The 18,047-nt window shown below is 38.1% G+C and overlaps 1 long non-coding RNA gene across 1 annotated transcript in view; it reads right to left on the bottom strand.

The window, feature by feature from the left end:
• The window catches only part of LOC131381081 (uncharacterized), an 80,681-nt gene extending 67,859 nt beyond the window's left edge, over window positions 1-12,822 (bottom strand). Inside the window, exons 1-2 of the long non-coding RNA XR_009209532.1 lie at window positions 12,614-12,822; window positions 4,741-4,849 (exon numbers count right to left, since the gene is read on the bottom strand). This is a non-coding gene — a long non-coding RNA (uncharacterized LOC131381081). The remainder of the gene's footprint in view (window positions 1-4,740; window positions 4,850-12,613) is intronic.
• Window positions 12,823-18,047: the final 5,225 nt, after the last annotated feature.

Below are 18,047 nucleotides of genomic sequence, written 5' to 3'. Positions count from 1 at the left end.
TCATAAGTTATCCAAAATATAAATTTGAAAGCAAGTTGTAACTTAAATAACATGCTATTGTTGACCTGTAAAGTATGGCTTAGTTAATAAAAAAAATTCCTATAATTTTAAGTTAGCCTCTATAGTAAAAGAAATATGCTTATGTTTAAAATAAAAAGATGTATCAGAGACTAACACTTTCTGATAACTTGGATTTACTAGAAAAACCATGTAGTCTGGCCGGGCGCGGTGGCTCACGCTTGTAATCCCAGCAATTTGGGAGGCCGAGGCGGGCGGAACACGAGGTCAGGAGATAGAGACCACGGTGAAACCCTGTCTCTACCAAAAATACAAAAAATTAGCCGGGCGTGGTGGCGGGGGCCTGTAGTCCCAGCTACTCGGAGAGGCTGAGGCAGGAGAATGGCGTGAACCCAGGAGGCAGAGCTTGCAGTGAGCCGAGATCGCGCCACTGCACTCCAGCCTGGGTGACAGAGCGAGACTCCGTCCCAAGAGAAAAAAAAAAAAAGAAAAGAAAAACCATGTAGTCTGTTGTTGGGATGGAAAAATCATGGTAATATGGTGAATGGCTACCAATTATGTTGATTTAAAAAATAGTGATATAGTTTTATTACATATCTGAACTTTAGGCCATTTATTTCAACATAAACTCAATTCTTACAGGCTTATTCATATTTAAAGCATTTTAAACTTTATTCAGTATTCACCCTGGGCTCACATTTTATGAACAGGTACATAGTAGAAAAGTAATGAGATAAACTTTGATGGCTACATTATTATTTTAAAAATTGTAACACGAATGAGAAACACTTCTGGGGGTTTCTGAATATTGAATGAAATAAAATCTCCTCTATCTTAAGAGAATTATGTCATATTGGGACATTCAATACAGTGCATTTGAGGCAGGACTGGATGCACTTCCATGAAAGAAACAATTATAGCTAAAACCCCAAAGGATGGGCTGATGCCCTAATGGATCCTTTTTATATCACTAATTGTGGCAATTTTGTGGGTGAAAGGAACAAAACACAAAGCAGCAAGAAGGAAAACTTGAAGTACTTATGTTTTAAAAAACATCATTTAATAAATTATAAGAAGACTAAAAGGAAGTCAAGCAACTGAGTGGGGAAATGTGGGTTTATTCCCCAGATAGTCCTTAAAAGATGGGAAGGAGAAGAAGCTGAGTATAGACTGTGGATAAAATATTTACAAAATAAACCCCACAGGAAATAATAATTGAATATTTTATATTTTGACTTATTCAACTTTTATGATTTATTTTTTTTTCTTCATTGAGTTTAATAAAGCTTTGCCCAGGGTCACAGCCTTGAAAAACTTTAAAAAAATAAGACTTTTGTTTACCAGGCAGATTTTTATAGCTCTCTTTAAACTGAAGTATCTATTTTGTTAAAATTGTTTTACAAGGGCTGCTGTTCAGCATTTTTAAGGTGTCAGCCACTCCACTAGAAAAAAAAATCCTTATAGTTTGGCAAAGGCAATGCCTTTTGCACTGAATTTTTAAAAGTTTTCTGTGCTACGCTATTTTTTCTTATCAAATATGAATAACACCTTCAATACCTGTATATGGAAATATATATAATAATAGACTTATAAATATTTTCCATTGCAAGGTAATTAAGTTTACGTGCTTAACATAGGAAATGTATTATGGGACAGTAATTCAAACTATTTATTCGCTCATTTGTTTACTCCATTACTGTTTAATTTATTCATCTGTATATTCATTCATTTATTAATTCATTCAAATACAACCTACCACATACCACTTATAATACTAGGAGATACTAGTGAAAGAAAGAAAGCAAAGAAAAAGAAGACAAAGAAAGAAAGGAGAAAAAGGAAAGAAAGAAAAAGAAAGAGAAAGAAGAAGAAAGAAAGAAAAAGAAAGAAAGAAAAAGAAAGAACAAAAAAAGCAAAAAAGAAAAAGTTAAATGGTGCTAGAGCTTTCACGGTAGAGTGGAGTTAACTCCTTTCTGCTTCCACATGGCATAGTGGAATGGGCTTTACAGTGTGTACAGGTTTTAGAATTTTTACAGGCTGATTTGTGATTGGATCTGGGTTCAATCTGGGTACAAAGGGAGAAGTAGACCCAAAGGATACTGTGCGTCAGCTCTTCCAGTCTCTTCCCCCTTCCTTCCAACACATCGAAATCTCTAGGTATAGAAAGTCAGTGACTGTATCAGGCCATTTTGGCTTCCATTGGGAAGAAATGTAGCTATGATGGGATACAGCAGAGTAGGTAAAGAAAGAAACTTGTTAATTTTAAATAAAGTAGGTTAATTATACCATCTGTATAAGATACTATAATAATTTATTTGAAACAAAGTGCATGAATGAAAAGGAGATTATTGAAAGATCAGCAGTTAAGGGTTTACTTCATTTCCTTGTTAGGAAAAATCAACTCTATCTAGAACAATATCTTCCTTGTCACCTTGGTGCTGTCCAAAATTGTGTAAAAAAAAAAAAAAAGGTGATATCTACATTTATTTTAATGATACTGATGAATTTTATTATCAGTAACTAGAGAGATAAAAACTGGCTTTTGTAAAATGAATCATAGAGACCTTGATAGAAATAAGACCTAGCTATGCTGAGCTATTTAATTAAACATCATGATTCTACAAGTTATATATAATTTGGATGTTTCTTTTTTTAAACTTTTTATGTTAGGTTCAGGGATACACGTGCAGGTTTGTTATACAAGTAAACTCCTGTCATGGGGGGTTGTTGCACAGATTATTTCATCACACAGGTACTAAGTCTGGTACCCCATAATTATTTTTTCTGCTCCTTTCTCTCCTCCCACCCTCCACCCTCAGAGAGGCCCCAGTGTCTGTTGTTCCCTTGTGTTCACGAGTTTTCATCATTTAGCTCCTACTTTGGATTTTTCTATATGCACCACCAAATAATAAAAAATTTGCTTAATTCAACTGGGTTGATTTTTTTTAACTGAATTGACTGCATAGCTTTTATTTTTCCTTTACAACTTCTGTGAGAAACTCAGGGCCTCTCTATATGGAGTCAAAAATCTTGAATATACAGAAATAGAATTCGGTTTTCTGGGTAATTTAAAATATCTATTAAACACTATTATTTATTACATCCCCAGCATCTTTTTTCTGAATATTCATCCAGCTAATAGTTACTGATTAGGAGCTCCATTTAAGATTGTATGCCATTTACTGAAGGGACCACAGCAGTGATGAGAAAGGTAGCTTAGTTTTGCCTTCACGATTATTCATATATATTCATGTATCTGACTAAATAATTCCAATTTGGTTATATGTTTGTTGTTTTAGACACAGTCCAAAGTATATTTGCTTTTGGTGAATGCTGGTATTTTTTCTTGATGAAATGAGGTATGAAGAAGTAGCATAAGAAAGTAGCATTGGCAGGAGCAAGTGGCAAGCTTTGTTGGTTTAGCAATCAAAAAGTTATCTACTGTGCAGATATTTTATACGTATATATAATATGTACACAAATACATACACACAAACATGTGTGTATATATATTTTGGGTATATATATTTGCAAAACATTTATAAAGCTGTTATCATGACTTTTTTTTTTTAACCACCAATACATGGTAGGAAATGTTAAATGTTTACAGCAAGCTGCTTATTTTATTTTCCTTTATTTGGATGAAGTGACTTCAGACTAATCCATATTCTCACCCCTGCCCCATCCATGAATGTCTTCTCATTAAAAAAAAGAAACAACAACAAGAAATTAACTGTTAAAAGTGTACACAATAATTTCTGAACAAAGCCAATTCCCTGGGAAAAGGTGAGTTTTAACACACTCAAGTTGTTGTAAGATTTATCACAAGAGATTAATCTTTTATACACACACACACTAAACATGCACATATACAGAAAATACTTGTATGTGAAATATACATATATTTCACATAAGCATTTGCTATGTTTCTCCTGACATATCTTGTAACTTTTTCAATGGACTCTGAAAATAAACAACTATAAATAAAACAACATAGAAGACTTGAGACTTGATTTCTTTTTTTTTCTTGTGAGACAGCCAGCCTCTCTCTATGGAAGCTGTTCTAAGGTCTTATACTATAGTTCTGTTGAAAAATTGCACTGGCCTGCCAAATATCTTAATGACTTTTCTCTCAGCAGTTGGTAATGGTGAAATGTTATTCTAGTAACCATAATGTCTCTCATAAAACAATTGCATACAATATGTACCGTACTTCTATTTTAGTGAGCTCTTCTGTCAGAATAGCAGTGCCAGTAACCATTTAGCATTTCATAGCAAACTGCTTACCAGTCCTTCAAGTGTAATATTGCAGAAAGAGTGAAGAAATGCGTGATTAAAAACATTTACTGAGAGTGGACCATTTAATGCAACCCGACACTGCAAAATAAACCAGCCTTCACGTATGTAGGCGCTCATCATATAAATGACAGTTCTATGTGGTCATTTAATTTTACGATCTCAATTCTCGCATATATTGCTCACATAAATATAGTGTTCTCCTGCAGGGAGGTCTGCTGGGTGTTATAAAATCAGTGAGACCTCAATGGGTTCAAATGGACATCTTTTATAATTATTGCTATAAAATTTCTTGACAATGCATTTTGTTGTCCAATCGCTAAAGAAAATGATTTTCCAAAAGAATGGGTTTCAACAAAGAGAGTAACACAGATTGGGAACTGTTTCTGTATTCACCCATATTCAAATTACCTTAGTTACACTCACCTATTGGAGGCTTTCCAGTTCTTCACAATAAGTTCTTAAAATGTGGCTTCCAGTTAGAAGCAGGCCAGGTTTTAATTGTTTTCTGGTTTGATGAGGCACTGTGGATTATCTAGAGGGAAGGATTAATTTGCTGTTAATTGCAGTTAAAATATATTTACAGAGAATTCTTTCATGCACTTGGACAGATAAAGAAAGATAAAGAGTTCCATAAACTCAGGATTAAATATGGTTTGAACAGAAAACATAGCAACTTTGAAAAATTGTACCAAAAGCACCACGTATTATTTGAAGAATTGTATTACTTTCTCTGACTTTTTCAGGGTCATATATTTGGCATTACAGAAAATTTAATGTGGTAGATTTTCCCTACTATGTACTGGGACATTTTAATTACCTCTTAGTTTTTATATTTTCTCTAGGATAATAAGTTTGATTAGTATTGTTGCCATGTGTGACAAGTGTTTAATGGCACACTAATTGGATATGGGCATTTGTGTCCTATGGTTATCCTGTAACTACTATAGCAACAGATTTTTTACACTGTCCATTTAGAAATGCAATAAAGTATTTGCTATTTATTGTCAAAAAGAAAATGAATGTTTAATATATTTTCAAGTGTTAAAATATTAATGTGTGGTCACATTTGTTGAAGTAGAAAGAAGGAAAGTGAACTATGAGCCATAGCTTAGCTCTGTGGTGAAAGTTAACAGTGCAGAGTGTGGCAGATGGGGAGGGCAAGGCCTGAGGGCATTAGGGCTCCTGGCTTATTTGTCCCTAGTTCATCTCTATCATCTCCTGTAGGGATCATTTGTCCTTTGCCTCTGCTGCTTTTGGTGCTAATCTAGCAGCAGCATCAATGTTAGGATGGAGATTTAAATTTCTCTCACTCTCAATTTTGAGGTTTGATCATGGCTTCACCTCCATATGCAGGGATGAGTATGTAACATAAGTTTAGGCCAAAAAGGGAATTACATTCTGCGCATGACAGTGATTGGTTCGGAGAGCACACTTGACTTAGTTCAGTTACCTCATAATGGGTTTCAGAACTTTTATATAAACCACTAGAAAACAACAACAAAGGCTGCTCTGGAAGTTGATCTTGGAGAAGTTGGGAGGAGGGGAAGCTCCATTCCCCTCATCTTATCACCCAATGGAGCTGGAGATGGAGACTTTCACACAGAAGAGAACAGTGAAAAACTGGAGATAATGAGAGACCACATTATGAATCAGCACTTGGACTCTTCATTTAAGTTTCACCTTAAAGCTAAATCCAGCCCAGAAAGTTTTAGCTAAAGTTGAGTTTCCTGAAATTGAGAGAGCCTTAACTAATTCACATGTCCCTTACCTTAATTTTCTTATGACATCAGTAGCATCACCTTTTTCTGCCTAAAGTAGTTCAGTTCAGTTTTTGATACTTGTAACCAAACTAATACTAATAAACTGTTCTTTGCTGATGAAAGATTCAATATTTTGATCTCCGCTTCTCCTGTGTCTAAGCAATCGACTCATTCTTTCATTCCATTAATACAATTGTACAGATACAATTGATATTGAGTGTCTTCTATGTGATAGATACTATTGATGCAACAATAAAAAGCACATAGTCTCTTTCTTCTTAAAGTAGAGAGTCTCATAATAGAGAAGATTATTAAAGAAGAAGTTACAATGAGAGGAAGAATACAAAAAGTTTTTAAAAGAATTTAAAAGAACATCAAGCCCTTAAATGTTGGGTCACAGAAGGTCTCCTGGATGAGGGAGCACCAAACCTGAGGCCTGAGAGATAAGTAAAACCAGAAAGGCTAAGGCAAGGCAAGGAGACAGAGAGTTGAAAAGTCTACCTTCCAAAGAAAACATAAATTAAGTAACTGAAAAGACATACAGAAGGGCTTGATAAAGGGAAATAGCTAGGGAGGTGGTTCAGGAGTGGAAAGAGACAGGATTAAAGGTAAACAGCCATGGGATAAACTTGCCCATGAAGGGCCTGGGAAACAAAGGAATTTGAACTTTATCTTAAAAACAGTAAAAAGACAATCAGGTTTCAAATAGGGAGATGGTATGATTAGGTTTTGATGTGTCTAATACAGATTTAGGTAACCTTATTCAAAAAGAGTATTATAATAAGAGAAGGTAGATAGACTATTTCAATAAGAGCAGAGAGATTATTGAAATAAGAAGAATGCTGCAACCATGACATCTGCAGATGTTTCAAAGTTCAGGCAGAAAAAAACACTTTCCTTTTTTTTCTTTTTCTTGAGACAGAGTCTTGCTCTGTCTCCTAGGCTGGAGCACAGTGGCACGATCTCGGCTCACTGCAAGCTCTGCCTCCCAGGTTCACGCCATTCTCCTGCCTCAGCCTCCCAAGTAGCTGGGACTACAGGTGCCTGCCACCACGTCTGGCTAATTTTTTTTTTTTTTTTTTTTTGTGTATTTTTAGTAGAAATGGGGTTTCACCGTGTTAGCCAGGATGGTCTCAATCTCCTGACCTCGTGATCCACCTGCCTCGGCCTCCCGAAGTGCTGGGATTATAGGCGTGAGCCACCGTGCCCAGCCAAAAACACTTTTCTTTTATGGGGGTAGTGAACAAGGATAGAAAAAAAAAAACAGGTGTGGGAAAATGAGATGAATGGATGGAAAGGTCATGATTGGATAGCAGATGAGAGAATGTTTTACCCTGAGGTCAGTCTACTACTGGGAGGGACTATTACGGACAGTTTCTGTGCTGGCTTATGCTAATGACGGGTCAAAACTTACGGACCTGGGGGAAGGAGAGAAGCTTAACTAGAGATGTTAGGAGGCATTTTGTTCAGATTAGTCAGTAAGTACAAAAAGTTCAGCTAATCACGTATGAGGAAAAGAATGAGAATTTGGAGACTCTAAATATCTGTGTGTCCTGTTGTCAGAGATAAACAAAAGGAGTAGCTGTGAGTTGTATCTAAGTTACAAGGGGAAGGGTGATTCTTTGCAGTAAGCCATATTCTGGAATACAAAAGTGTGGGAGGGCTCCTTAATTGTATCTATTTTCTAGGAGCACAGGGCTCAGGTAAACTTTAACATGGTCAGGTTTCAGAAACATTTTGATTTACCATGGAAAAGATTTTGAAAGGGCATGAGGCCAAAGTAAAAAGTGTGCAGCAATTCAAGTGCAATTGCCCTGGACCAAGGTAAAGACACTATGGTCATAAAGAAGCAGCAGATTACAAAGATTTTTAAAATGTAGAAAAAAAACAGATTTTAGTGTTTGATTGGACCTGGGATGTGAACAAAACATTTAAGTCACAAATGTGTCAAGAAGTTAATTCCTTTAGCTGAAATTTTCCCTCTCAAATTCCCCCAATGGCCTCTTTGATTATCAATCTGCAAGAGGTCCTCCGAATCACTGCTTTCCAAGGATGTTTTAATCTTTCAAGGACTCAGGTTTCCTGTGGTATGGCTCCTTTCCCCCATATCCTCTGTCCTCAATAGTTTTAGCCTTCTGTCTTGTCTTTACTTATTAACAAAAAATAGACTGTAATATCTCTTGTTTTAATCAATGTCTGGTCTCCAAAAGCAACTGTTATGGAGTATATCCCTTAACCTAATATCTCCTTCAGACTTAAAAATGGGGTTTAAAATGATTGCTACCATTCTTATGTAACTAAGTTTTACCGACCTTTGCCTGGTTTGTTACTGTTAAAAATTTTATTTGACATGTACTGAACAGGTGTTTTAAGGCTGCCTTTAGTAATATAATTTCTTTGAACTTTTCTGAAGTGTAGCATAGATGTATAAAAGTACACAGATCCTTTGCAGAAAGACTGCACACGTGTAACCAGCATCCAGATTAAAAAAAAAGAACCAGTACCCCACAAACCCCACACTGCGTCCACTTTTTAAAACACTACATCCTATATTGATCTCTAACACATGCATTAATTTTGCCTATTTTTAAGTTTTATATAAATCAAATAAGATACAAAGCGACCTTTTGTGTCTGGCTTTTCTCTTATTATTTGTGAGATTTACCTATATTGTTACTTATAATAATCTATTCTCATTGCTGTATTGTATTCCATTATTTGAATACATTATAACTTACATAGTTATTGCCATTGCGAGGCATTTGGATATTTTTAGTTACAGGTTCATGATTAGTGTTATAATAAGAATTATTGTACATGGGTAAATTTTGGGGTACTAATTTAATTTGAAGGAGAATTTGTCACTGAATTCCTTTCTAAGCCTTAGATATATGGTAAACAATTTTTCAACCACTTTGGAGCTTCCTATACATTCTAGTTTGTAGTTATAATCCTAATAGTTATTTAAATGCAGTTCTTTTACCTATGTGACTACGGATGTCTCTACATGTTTATGGATTTTAACTATGATTTTCCATTGGTTTCTCAGGTGGAATTCATTCTTCAATTTTGTTTTTAAGAGGGCTCAGGAAGAATATTTACCTCAGTTTACACAAGTTAAAAAGGTCTTAAGAATGCTTTGAAAACAACTTGCCTATTTATAAAATTGATAACATCCTTTTTTTCTTTTTTTTTTTTACTCAGCTGAGTCATAGCATTGAGTGTTGCTGCAGCAATGTGAAGCAAGCCTACTGTCACCTTCTCATAGAAAATTGGATATCTTTCCTGACTGCCTGTTGTGGACTGAATTGTGTCCACTTCAAAATTCATATGTTAAAGCTCTAACCCCCAATGTCATTGTTAAGGAGGAAATTAAGGTTAAATGAGGTCATATGGGTGGGACCCTTAATTCAATAAGACTGGTGTCCTTATAAGAAGAAAGACACCAGGGATGCATACTCACAGAAAAAAGCCCTCATGAGGACATAGAGAGAAGATGGCCATCAGCAAGGCAAGGAGAGAGGCATCAAGAGAAACCAAACCTGCAGACAGTTTGATCTTAGACTTCCAGCCTCCATACTGTGAGATACATTTCTGTTATTTAAGTCACATAGTCTGTGGTATTTTGTTATGGCAACCCTAGCAAACTAATACACAGCCCTTTTCATGAGTTTTTTTTTTTTTTTTTTTTTTTTGGCATAAAATCCAGATCCTGCACAACCATTTCATGAATTTTGATTTCAGGGTATGTCTTGGTGTTAATATTTATGTATCAAATTTTTCTGGGACCTTTTTCTTTCAATTGACAAATGCAATTATTTTGATTTTCAGAAAAGTTGCCTTCTATGTTATCTTGAAATATTTTTGTCCTTTTTCTCAATGTAAAAATAATATGCAGCCCTAAAAAAGAATGAAATTATGTCCTATGCAGCAACATGGATGCAGCTGGAGGCCATTATCTTAAGTGATGCAACAACAGAAAAGCAAATACCAGATGTTCTCACTTATAAATGGATGCTAAACCTCGGATACTCATAGACATAAAGATGGCAACAATAGACACTGGGGACTACTAGAACAGGGAGGGAGGGAGGTGGGCAAAGGTTGAAAAACTATCAAGTATTATGCTTATCACCTGAAAGATGGGATCATTTGTACCCTAAACCTCAGCATCACACATCATATCCACATAACAAACCTGCACATGTACCCCTTGAATCTAAAATAAAAGGTGAAAGTATTTTAAAAAATTACATCTACAAGGGTTCACCTTTGTCTGCTTTCAGTGATGCTATCTCAAATACTTCCTAATGCCACCCTTTTTTATTCTTACAGATCTTTTTTTGTTTGTTTGTTTCATCTTACAGGTGTGCTTCAACAGGTGCATCCTTTCTGACTTAGCATCAGGATGATGGTAAGATCTGTATTTAAGGTTAGGGTATGAGGACTCTTTTTTAGACCCTGAGCCTAGAGCAGATGCTACAAATGCTACAAACCAGCTTTATAGCCTAGAAGAACATAAGCCTCCAAAAAGAAACACTTTGCATGTATAGGTCCCACAAAAAAATCATGAATGAGGGATGATTAACGGTGAGTTTCCTATCCAGACACTATCTCATAGGGTCTAATTCACAGTATTGTTTTATGTCCAACATATTGGTTGCTAGTAACAGAAAAATGCTTTATAAGAGATTTTTAGAAACACATTATGTCAATGACTAATGCCAATAATTTCTACTTTGTCAACAATTATCCAAATCATTAATTTTCCTGATTTGACAAAAGAATAAGATGCAAAGCAGATATTTAAGTAAAACATGCATTTTTTTCCATAAAAGAACTTTCCTATTATGAACACATTTAATATTTCTCTTTGTTTAGATCCTTTCAATAAAGATTATATTAACCTCTTCTCTTAATATCTTTTAACTTCTTTAAATATTGAAAATTAACTCATATAATTAATATAACATTTTGTATTCGTTTTTCTATACCTAATAGCCCAATGAATAGAAATATATTTTTTTAATTCCTCTAAGAAAAAAATAACACCTTTGCTGATACATATTCTTCAATTGCCTTTTACGTGGTTTGATAGTCCTCCTAATGCTTCCCCAAGAGTTTCTCCAGTTGGCTTCCCCAGAAACAGATCCCGAGACAAGGATTTGAGTAAAAGTCTTCTGTTTGACATATCATTCAAGAAAACATTGGTAGGAGAGTAGGAAAGTGAGTCAGCAAGGTGAAGGAAAAAAATGAATGTGCTTAGTGAGCAGATTACTGCTTTTGTCTACTAAAGTTCAATCCTAATGGGGGCCTCTGAAAGATTGTAATTCATCTCTGAGAGTTGCCCCAGCAGAGGGACTAGAAAGCTGAGGCATTTATCCTTCAACTCTCATCCATCATTGGTTGAGGAATGTTCTTGAGGGGATTAATTCCCCAGCACCTCAGCCTTTCCCATGTTGTGGCTGAGTATGTTCCTCAACACTGTTAATGGCTTCGGAGTGTTGCCTTAAGAAGCTGAACGAGAGCACTAAATGCTAAGGGGAAACTGGCAGTACCATGACAGGGTCTACTGTGGTCCATTCCTTGTATCCTTCTGATTCACTTTTGCTCCACTTTAATTTCAGTATGTTTGGTCACTGACTCTTCAAGATGATATCTAGTTATTTCTTTTTCTTCCTCTCACTCTCTCTCTTTTTTTTTTTTTAATTCTCTCACAGGTCTGGACAGTTGTTGTTTCAAAAATTAAAAATTCTTAAAAATAATAGGAAACAAACATAAAAGTGAAGTTGTGGTTTTGCCTACAGCTGCAGTTAGCCCCTAGGCCAGAATTTGTAAATTCTATTAATTATCTCACTCCTTTACAACCCAATCTTTATTTCTCTCACTCTCATATGGCACTTCTGCTAGTCTAGGTTGATTGCCCAATGGGTAAACCAGGCCTTCATCCCTTAGGAGTCTAAGCCTCTAAACATATAGCTTTAACTTTTTTTTTTTTTTTTGAGTTGGCAGAGTCTTGCCTTGTTGCCTGATGGAATGCAATGGCATGATCTTGGCTCCCTGCAACCTCCGCCTCCTGGATTCAAACGATTCTCCTGCCTCAGCCTCCCATGTAGCTGGGATTACAGGCTCCTGCTACCATGCCTAGCTAAGCTAATTTTTGCATTTTTAGTAGAGACGGGGTTTCACCATGTTAGCCAGGCTGGTCTCAAACTCCTGACCTCGTGATCTGCCTGCCTCGGCCTCCCACCGGCCATGAGCCACCACACCCAGCCCAAACATATACCTTCTTGACTCCTTTATGAGGTATCAATGTAGTTTTTTTCATGATAATCAGGTTCAATTACACTCCCTGTATAGTACAATGTTTGTTTGCTGGCTTCCAGCATTGGAGACTAAAATGGCCAGGCGACATCCTGAGCTTTATATTTACTAATATCCATACTTCACCTCCTGGAAGAAACATTCCTATTCTGGGAACTAGATCTTCTAATGTAGTAGTATCTAAAATTTTAGGAACAGAGAGCTCGCCTTACCCAAAATGGTCACTAGGAGTGATGGTAATGAGAGGTGACAGCTGCTGGCGGCAGCTCTCGCAGTCGCAGCCGTTGCTCGCTCTCGGCGCTCTCAGCGCCTCCTCTGTCTGGGCTCCCACTTTGGCGGCACTTGAGGAGCCCTTCAGCCCGCCGCTGCACTGTGGGAGCCCCTTTCCAGGCTGGCTAAGGTCGGAGCCAGCTCGCTCGGCTTGCAGGTTGCTGCGGAGGGAGAGGCGCCCGCGAGAACCGGGGCTGCGCGCGGCGCTTGTGGGCCAGCGCGAGTTCCGGGTGGGCGTGGGCTCGGCGGGCCAGCGCGACTTCCGGGTGGGCGTGGGCTCGGCAGGCTCCGCACTCTGAGCGGCCAGCCGGCGGGCCGCCCCAGGCGGTGAGGGGCGTAGCACCTGGGTCAGCAGCTGCTGTGCGCGACTTCTCGCCAGGCCTTAGCTGCCTCCCCGCCGGGCAGAGCTCGGGACCTGCAGCCCGCCATGCCTGAGCCTCCCCCTTCCGTGGGCTCCTGCGCGGCCCTAGCCTCCCCGACCAGCACCACCCCCTGCTCCACGGCGCCCAGTCCCATCGACCACCCAAGGGCTGAGGAGTGCGGGCGCACTGCGTGGGACTGGCAGGCAGCTCCACCTGCCGCCCGGTGCGGGATCCACTGGGTGAAGCCAGCTGGGCTCCTGAGTCTGGTGGGGACTTGAAGAACCTTTATGTCTAGCTAAGGGATTGTAAATACACCAACCGGCACTCTATCTAGCTCAAGGTTTGTAAACACACCAATCAGCACCCTGTGTCTAGCACGGGGTTTGTGAATGCACCAATCGACCCTCTGCATCTAGCTAATCTAGTGGGGAGGTGGAGAACTTTTGTGTGGACACTGTATCTAGCTAATTTAGTGTAGAGGTGGAGAACTTTTGTGTCTAGCTCAGGGATTGTAAACGCACCAATCAGCACCCTGTCAAAATGGACCAATCAGCTCTCTGTAAAACAGACCAAAGGGCTCTCTGTAAAATGGACCAATAAGCAGGATGTGGGTGGAGCTAGATAAGAGAATAAAAGCAGGCTGTGGGAGCCAGCCCTGACAACCCGATAGGGTCCCCTTCCACACCGTGGAAGATTTGTTCTTTTGCTCTTTGCAATAAATCTTGCTGCTGCTCACTCTTTGGGTCCACACTGCCTTTGTGAGCTGTAACACTACCGTGAAGGTCTGCAGCTTCTCTCCTGAAGCCAGCGAGACCAGGAACCCACCGGGAGGAACGAACAACTCCAGACGTGCTGCCTTAAGAGCTGTAACACTCACTGCGAAGGTCTGCAGCTTCACTCCTGAGCCAGCGTGACCACGAACCCACCAGAAGGAAGAAACTCCGAATATCAGAAGGAACAAACTCTGGACACGCCACCTTTAAGAACTGTAACACTCACAGCGAGGGTCTGCGGTTTCATTCTTGAAGTTAGTGAGACCAAGAACCCACCAATTCCGGACACAGTAAGAGAGACCACTACTATGTTAACTCTGGTTTTCTTTATTTCTTTTTTTTTCTGCCCTATATGATCTGCAGAATTCGACACCCTTTGGTTTTCAGATCATTGCATTCTAATTACCTGGGATACGACCTTATATAATGGCCAGTAGTTGGAATTTTACCTCACATTTTGAAAGATGGTGCCCCAACCTTGCAGATGCCACAAGCTGAGACTTTAAGAGGCTATCATGATGTGGTATTTGGTTGAATTAGTAGGTCCTGTGGTTACTTGCTCATTTCTCCACTCTTAATCAAAGGTTATCTCATTGGGAATCTAATGCCTTTTATGCCTTTTACTCAGATATGGTGTTAAAAAGACAGAGAAGGCAAACCCATAGCCAAACACACATCTGTCCTAGTGAGGATGAAACACTAATTGGACTAATAAGGCCCACATTGTACTGTTGGTTGGTCTCTTCATGAGACATCCCTATATTGGGTGTGGTGGTTGGGAGGTGGGCTCCATGCTTAGTGTTGGTAACTGTTGTTTGAAGATCAGATATTCAGCAATAGCAGCAGCTACATTAGCCAGAGTGAAGGAAGAGAAGAATATGGAGCTGGTGCATAGCTTCCTTTCCTGTCATTATTGCTACTCTATTCCTGAGTGTATTGAATGAGCATTCGAGTAACCAAGTGCCAAATCTGGCTGGTATCTAATATAAGTCATTTGTTCTCCTGGTTTTTGCCAGGAGATTAAATCCCAAGGCACAGTAGAGTGTCTTCATATCAGTAAACTCAATCAATATCTATAAGTTTAATAATCTTCCCTCCCTGCTTCTGCATCCTCAATATCTACTCCTAAGACTTTTTTCTCCTGGTTGCTTTTATAACAAATTAGCCAATTCTTACAGATCTTTTGGTGAATAATTCATTTCTTCTCATAGCAATGTAGTACTTTTTCACTTAGGCCATGCTGTGACTTAACCCAGGTAACTCTGCCACTGTTATTCTGAAAATATACCCCTTCCACAGACCCCCATACCCTCTAGCTGAGCCTGAGAAATTCAGTTACTGCAGTGTATGGGGCCAAAAACCATGAGCTCTCCTGTTGTCACACAGAAACTATTCATGCCATCTCTCTCGCTCTGCTACCTGAGTACTGCCTAGCTGCCTACAGCAGAAGAGATGGCTTCCTGGGTTGCATCAAGGCAAATTTCCTTCTTCCCACCCTCCTGGCATTTACCTTACCCTCTTCTGTCCCCTCTTGCAGAGAATATAGACCTGAGGTCCAAGTTTGCAAGCAGAATGCTATAGGCTCAGGAAGGGAGAGAGTAGCTGAAATTGGGCAGTCTGGTAGTCATCCCCAAGAGAGTTACAGGGACTGAGCCCTCTCTTCTCCCATTAAGAGAGCCAGTCCTCCCAGATGGCATTGCAGTGAGCCCTTAGCCCTGGTTCTCTAGACTAGGGGAAAGGGATGGAAGGAAGGATGCATGGGCAGAGTCCCTGCTGCACTCTTCTTTGTGTGCCAGAGCAGTCTATGTCTGTCTTCTCTGTGTTGGGGTGTCATTTTCCCATGATCTCTTCTATTTAAGGTCATTTTATTTGGTAAGCATTTATAGTTATACTAATAGAAACAATGCTCTATTATGAAATAAAGTGTGAGGTTTTTTGCAATTTTTAGTTTATGATGGTATTCATATATCATCATTATCCTTTTACATTAGTATAGATATTTTAAAGGGAAAAATCTTTATATTTAAACATATGCAATGGCGTATTTTTCTTGCTTTTTGAACAAGGGGCCCCTCATTTTCATTTTGTGTTGGGCCCTGCAGATTAGAAGTAAGAACTTTTTGATGGAATTCACAGAGCAAGAGAGAGAGGGAGGAGAGGAGGAAGAAAAATAGGAGGAGGAGGAAGAGAAAGAGAGAGATAAAATCTACGACATTAATACCTAACACAACTGTAAAAATACTCATATATAAAGATGTTTCCGTGACATACATGTGAAACAAAAGTTAATTGCAATGTCAGAGTTAATCATTGCTAATAACGGAACTCATCATTTCGTGATCTTTGAGATTCATTCTATTAAATATCAAATGTACTCTGTGTATTTGTCCATTTGTATTCAACTGAGGCTTGATTTTGATGTCATTTATCTGACACTTGTATTAATTGCTTAACTTTGCAGATGTTGAAGCCAAATGTATTTGCCTTGGAAGCAATTGAAACAGAGTTGACTAACCATAGAAAATATGCACCATGCTCCACTTCATACTGAGGGCTACCAAGAAAAGCTTTATTTATGCAAGAATGTAGTTGGAAGAAAAGTGGAAGTCAATTGCCTTGTCTTTTTTTTAATGGAAACAAGCCAAGTGTAATCAATTATACTTGGGCATTTTGTAAAAGTAATGCTTTCTGTTGGTATTAATAATATGTGTACCATAGAAGGACTGCCAGTCAGGGAGGCATAGAATGTGAGTTGGACAACCTAAAGAACTGTGAGTTGCAGTGTGGATAAATGGGCAGGTGGGTGTTCACTCTAGGAACAACAGCTGAAGAGGGGTAGGAAAGGCGGTGAAGAATAAAGTTAATCTGTGGCCTTTAAAATGCCAGTAAGTTAGAATATCTTAGTTTTAACTCTTTGGGGAACAGGATAGAGTTCATTCTCTATCCATCTACTACAAGATATATAAGCCAGAGTTTATAAAGCAAAGCTCTTTTTTTCTTTTCCAGTGATATTCTCTCTCTCTCTCCCTCTCTCTTCTAATTTCCTTCATATTTTCTATTAAGTAGGACTCTCCTGCCAGCATATCTCTTGGCCTTCACATATTTTATAGTCTTGTTTCTTATGCCCAACTAGCTTCTGTATTTCATTTTGAAACTGCTTTCTTTATAGTGGCATTTGATCTGTTTTCACTGCTGTTGAGAGAAAAGCTTTCCCTTTACTATCTAAGGCTGGAGTGGTTGGGGACCTGTGAATGAACTAACAGTGGACAGATTAATAGGAGAAAAGACAAAGTTTACTCATATGCCTGTGGTAGTGTACAAAAGAAGTGACTCCTTGAATAGCTAGAAATAGGGGTTTCTATCCCAACTTAATTAAAAAAAGGGAGAAAAGTAGAAAAGACTTCTATGGGAAGAACAAATAAGCTTAATAAGGGAAAAATAAAAGGGCTTTTAGGGAAAAAAATGGGAGGTATGACAGTTTTTGATCATCTTTGTTTATGCAATTTTTCATCCTACTATTAGTGATTCCTCTCTCTCCTGGCTGTGAAACATGTAATGTCTGCTTTTTCATCTCTGATTTTTATTTATTTTGGTCTTCTCTTTTTTTTTTCTTCATTAGTGTGGCTAAAGGTTTGTCAGTTTTGCTCATCTTTTCAAAAGACCAACTTATTGTTTCATTGATCTTTTATATTTTCTTCATTTCAATTTCACTTATTTCTGCTCTGTTCTTTATTATTTCTTTCCTTCTACTAACTGGAGAGTTGGTTTGTATCTTACTATTGCTTTTCTTATTTTTTTAAGATGCATCTTTAGGTTGTTCATTTGTAGATTTTCTACTTTTTGGTAGAGGCACTTACAGCTATAAGTATTGCTTTCCTCTTAGTAGTGCTTTTGCTGTATCCTATAGATTTCAGTATGTTGTGTTTTCATTTTCATTTGTTTCAAGAAATCTTTCAATTTTCTTCTTAATTTCTTTATTTACTTACTGTTCATTCAGGAGCGCATTGTTTATTTTCCATATGTTTTTATAGTTTCTTCAATTCCTTTTATTATTTATTTCTAGTTTTATTCCACTGTAGTAAAAGAATATACTTGATACGATATCAGTGTTTTTGAATATTTCAAGACTTGTTTTGTGGCCTAACATATGGTCTATCCTTGAGAATAATCCAAGTTTTGAGGAGAATGTGTGTTCTGTAGCTATTGGATGAAATGTTCTGTAACTATGTATTAGGTTCATT

The sequence above is a fragment of the Hylobates moloch genome, unplaced genomic scaffold (genome assembly GCF_009828535.3).
Source record: "Hylobates moloch isolate HMO894 unplaced genomic scaffold, HMol_V3 SCAFFOLD_13, whole genome shotgun sequence".
Taxonomy (NCBI): domain Eukaryota; kingdom Metazoa; phylum Chordata; class Mammalia; order Primates; family Hylobatidae; genus Hylobates; species Hylobates moloch.
Note: the sequence above shows the minus strand (reverse complement) of the source record. Positions and strands in the feature narration are given on the sequence as shown.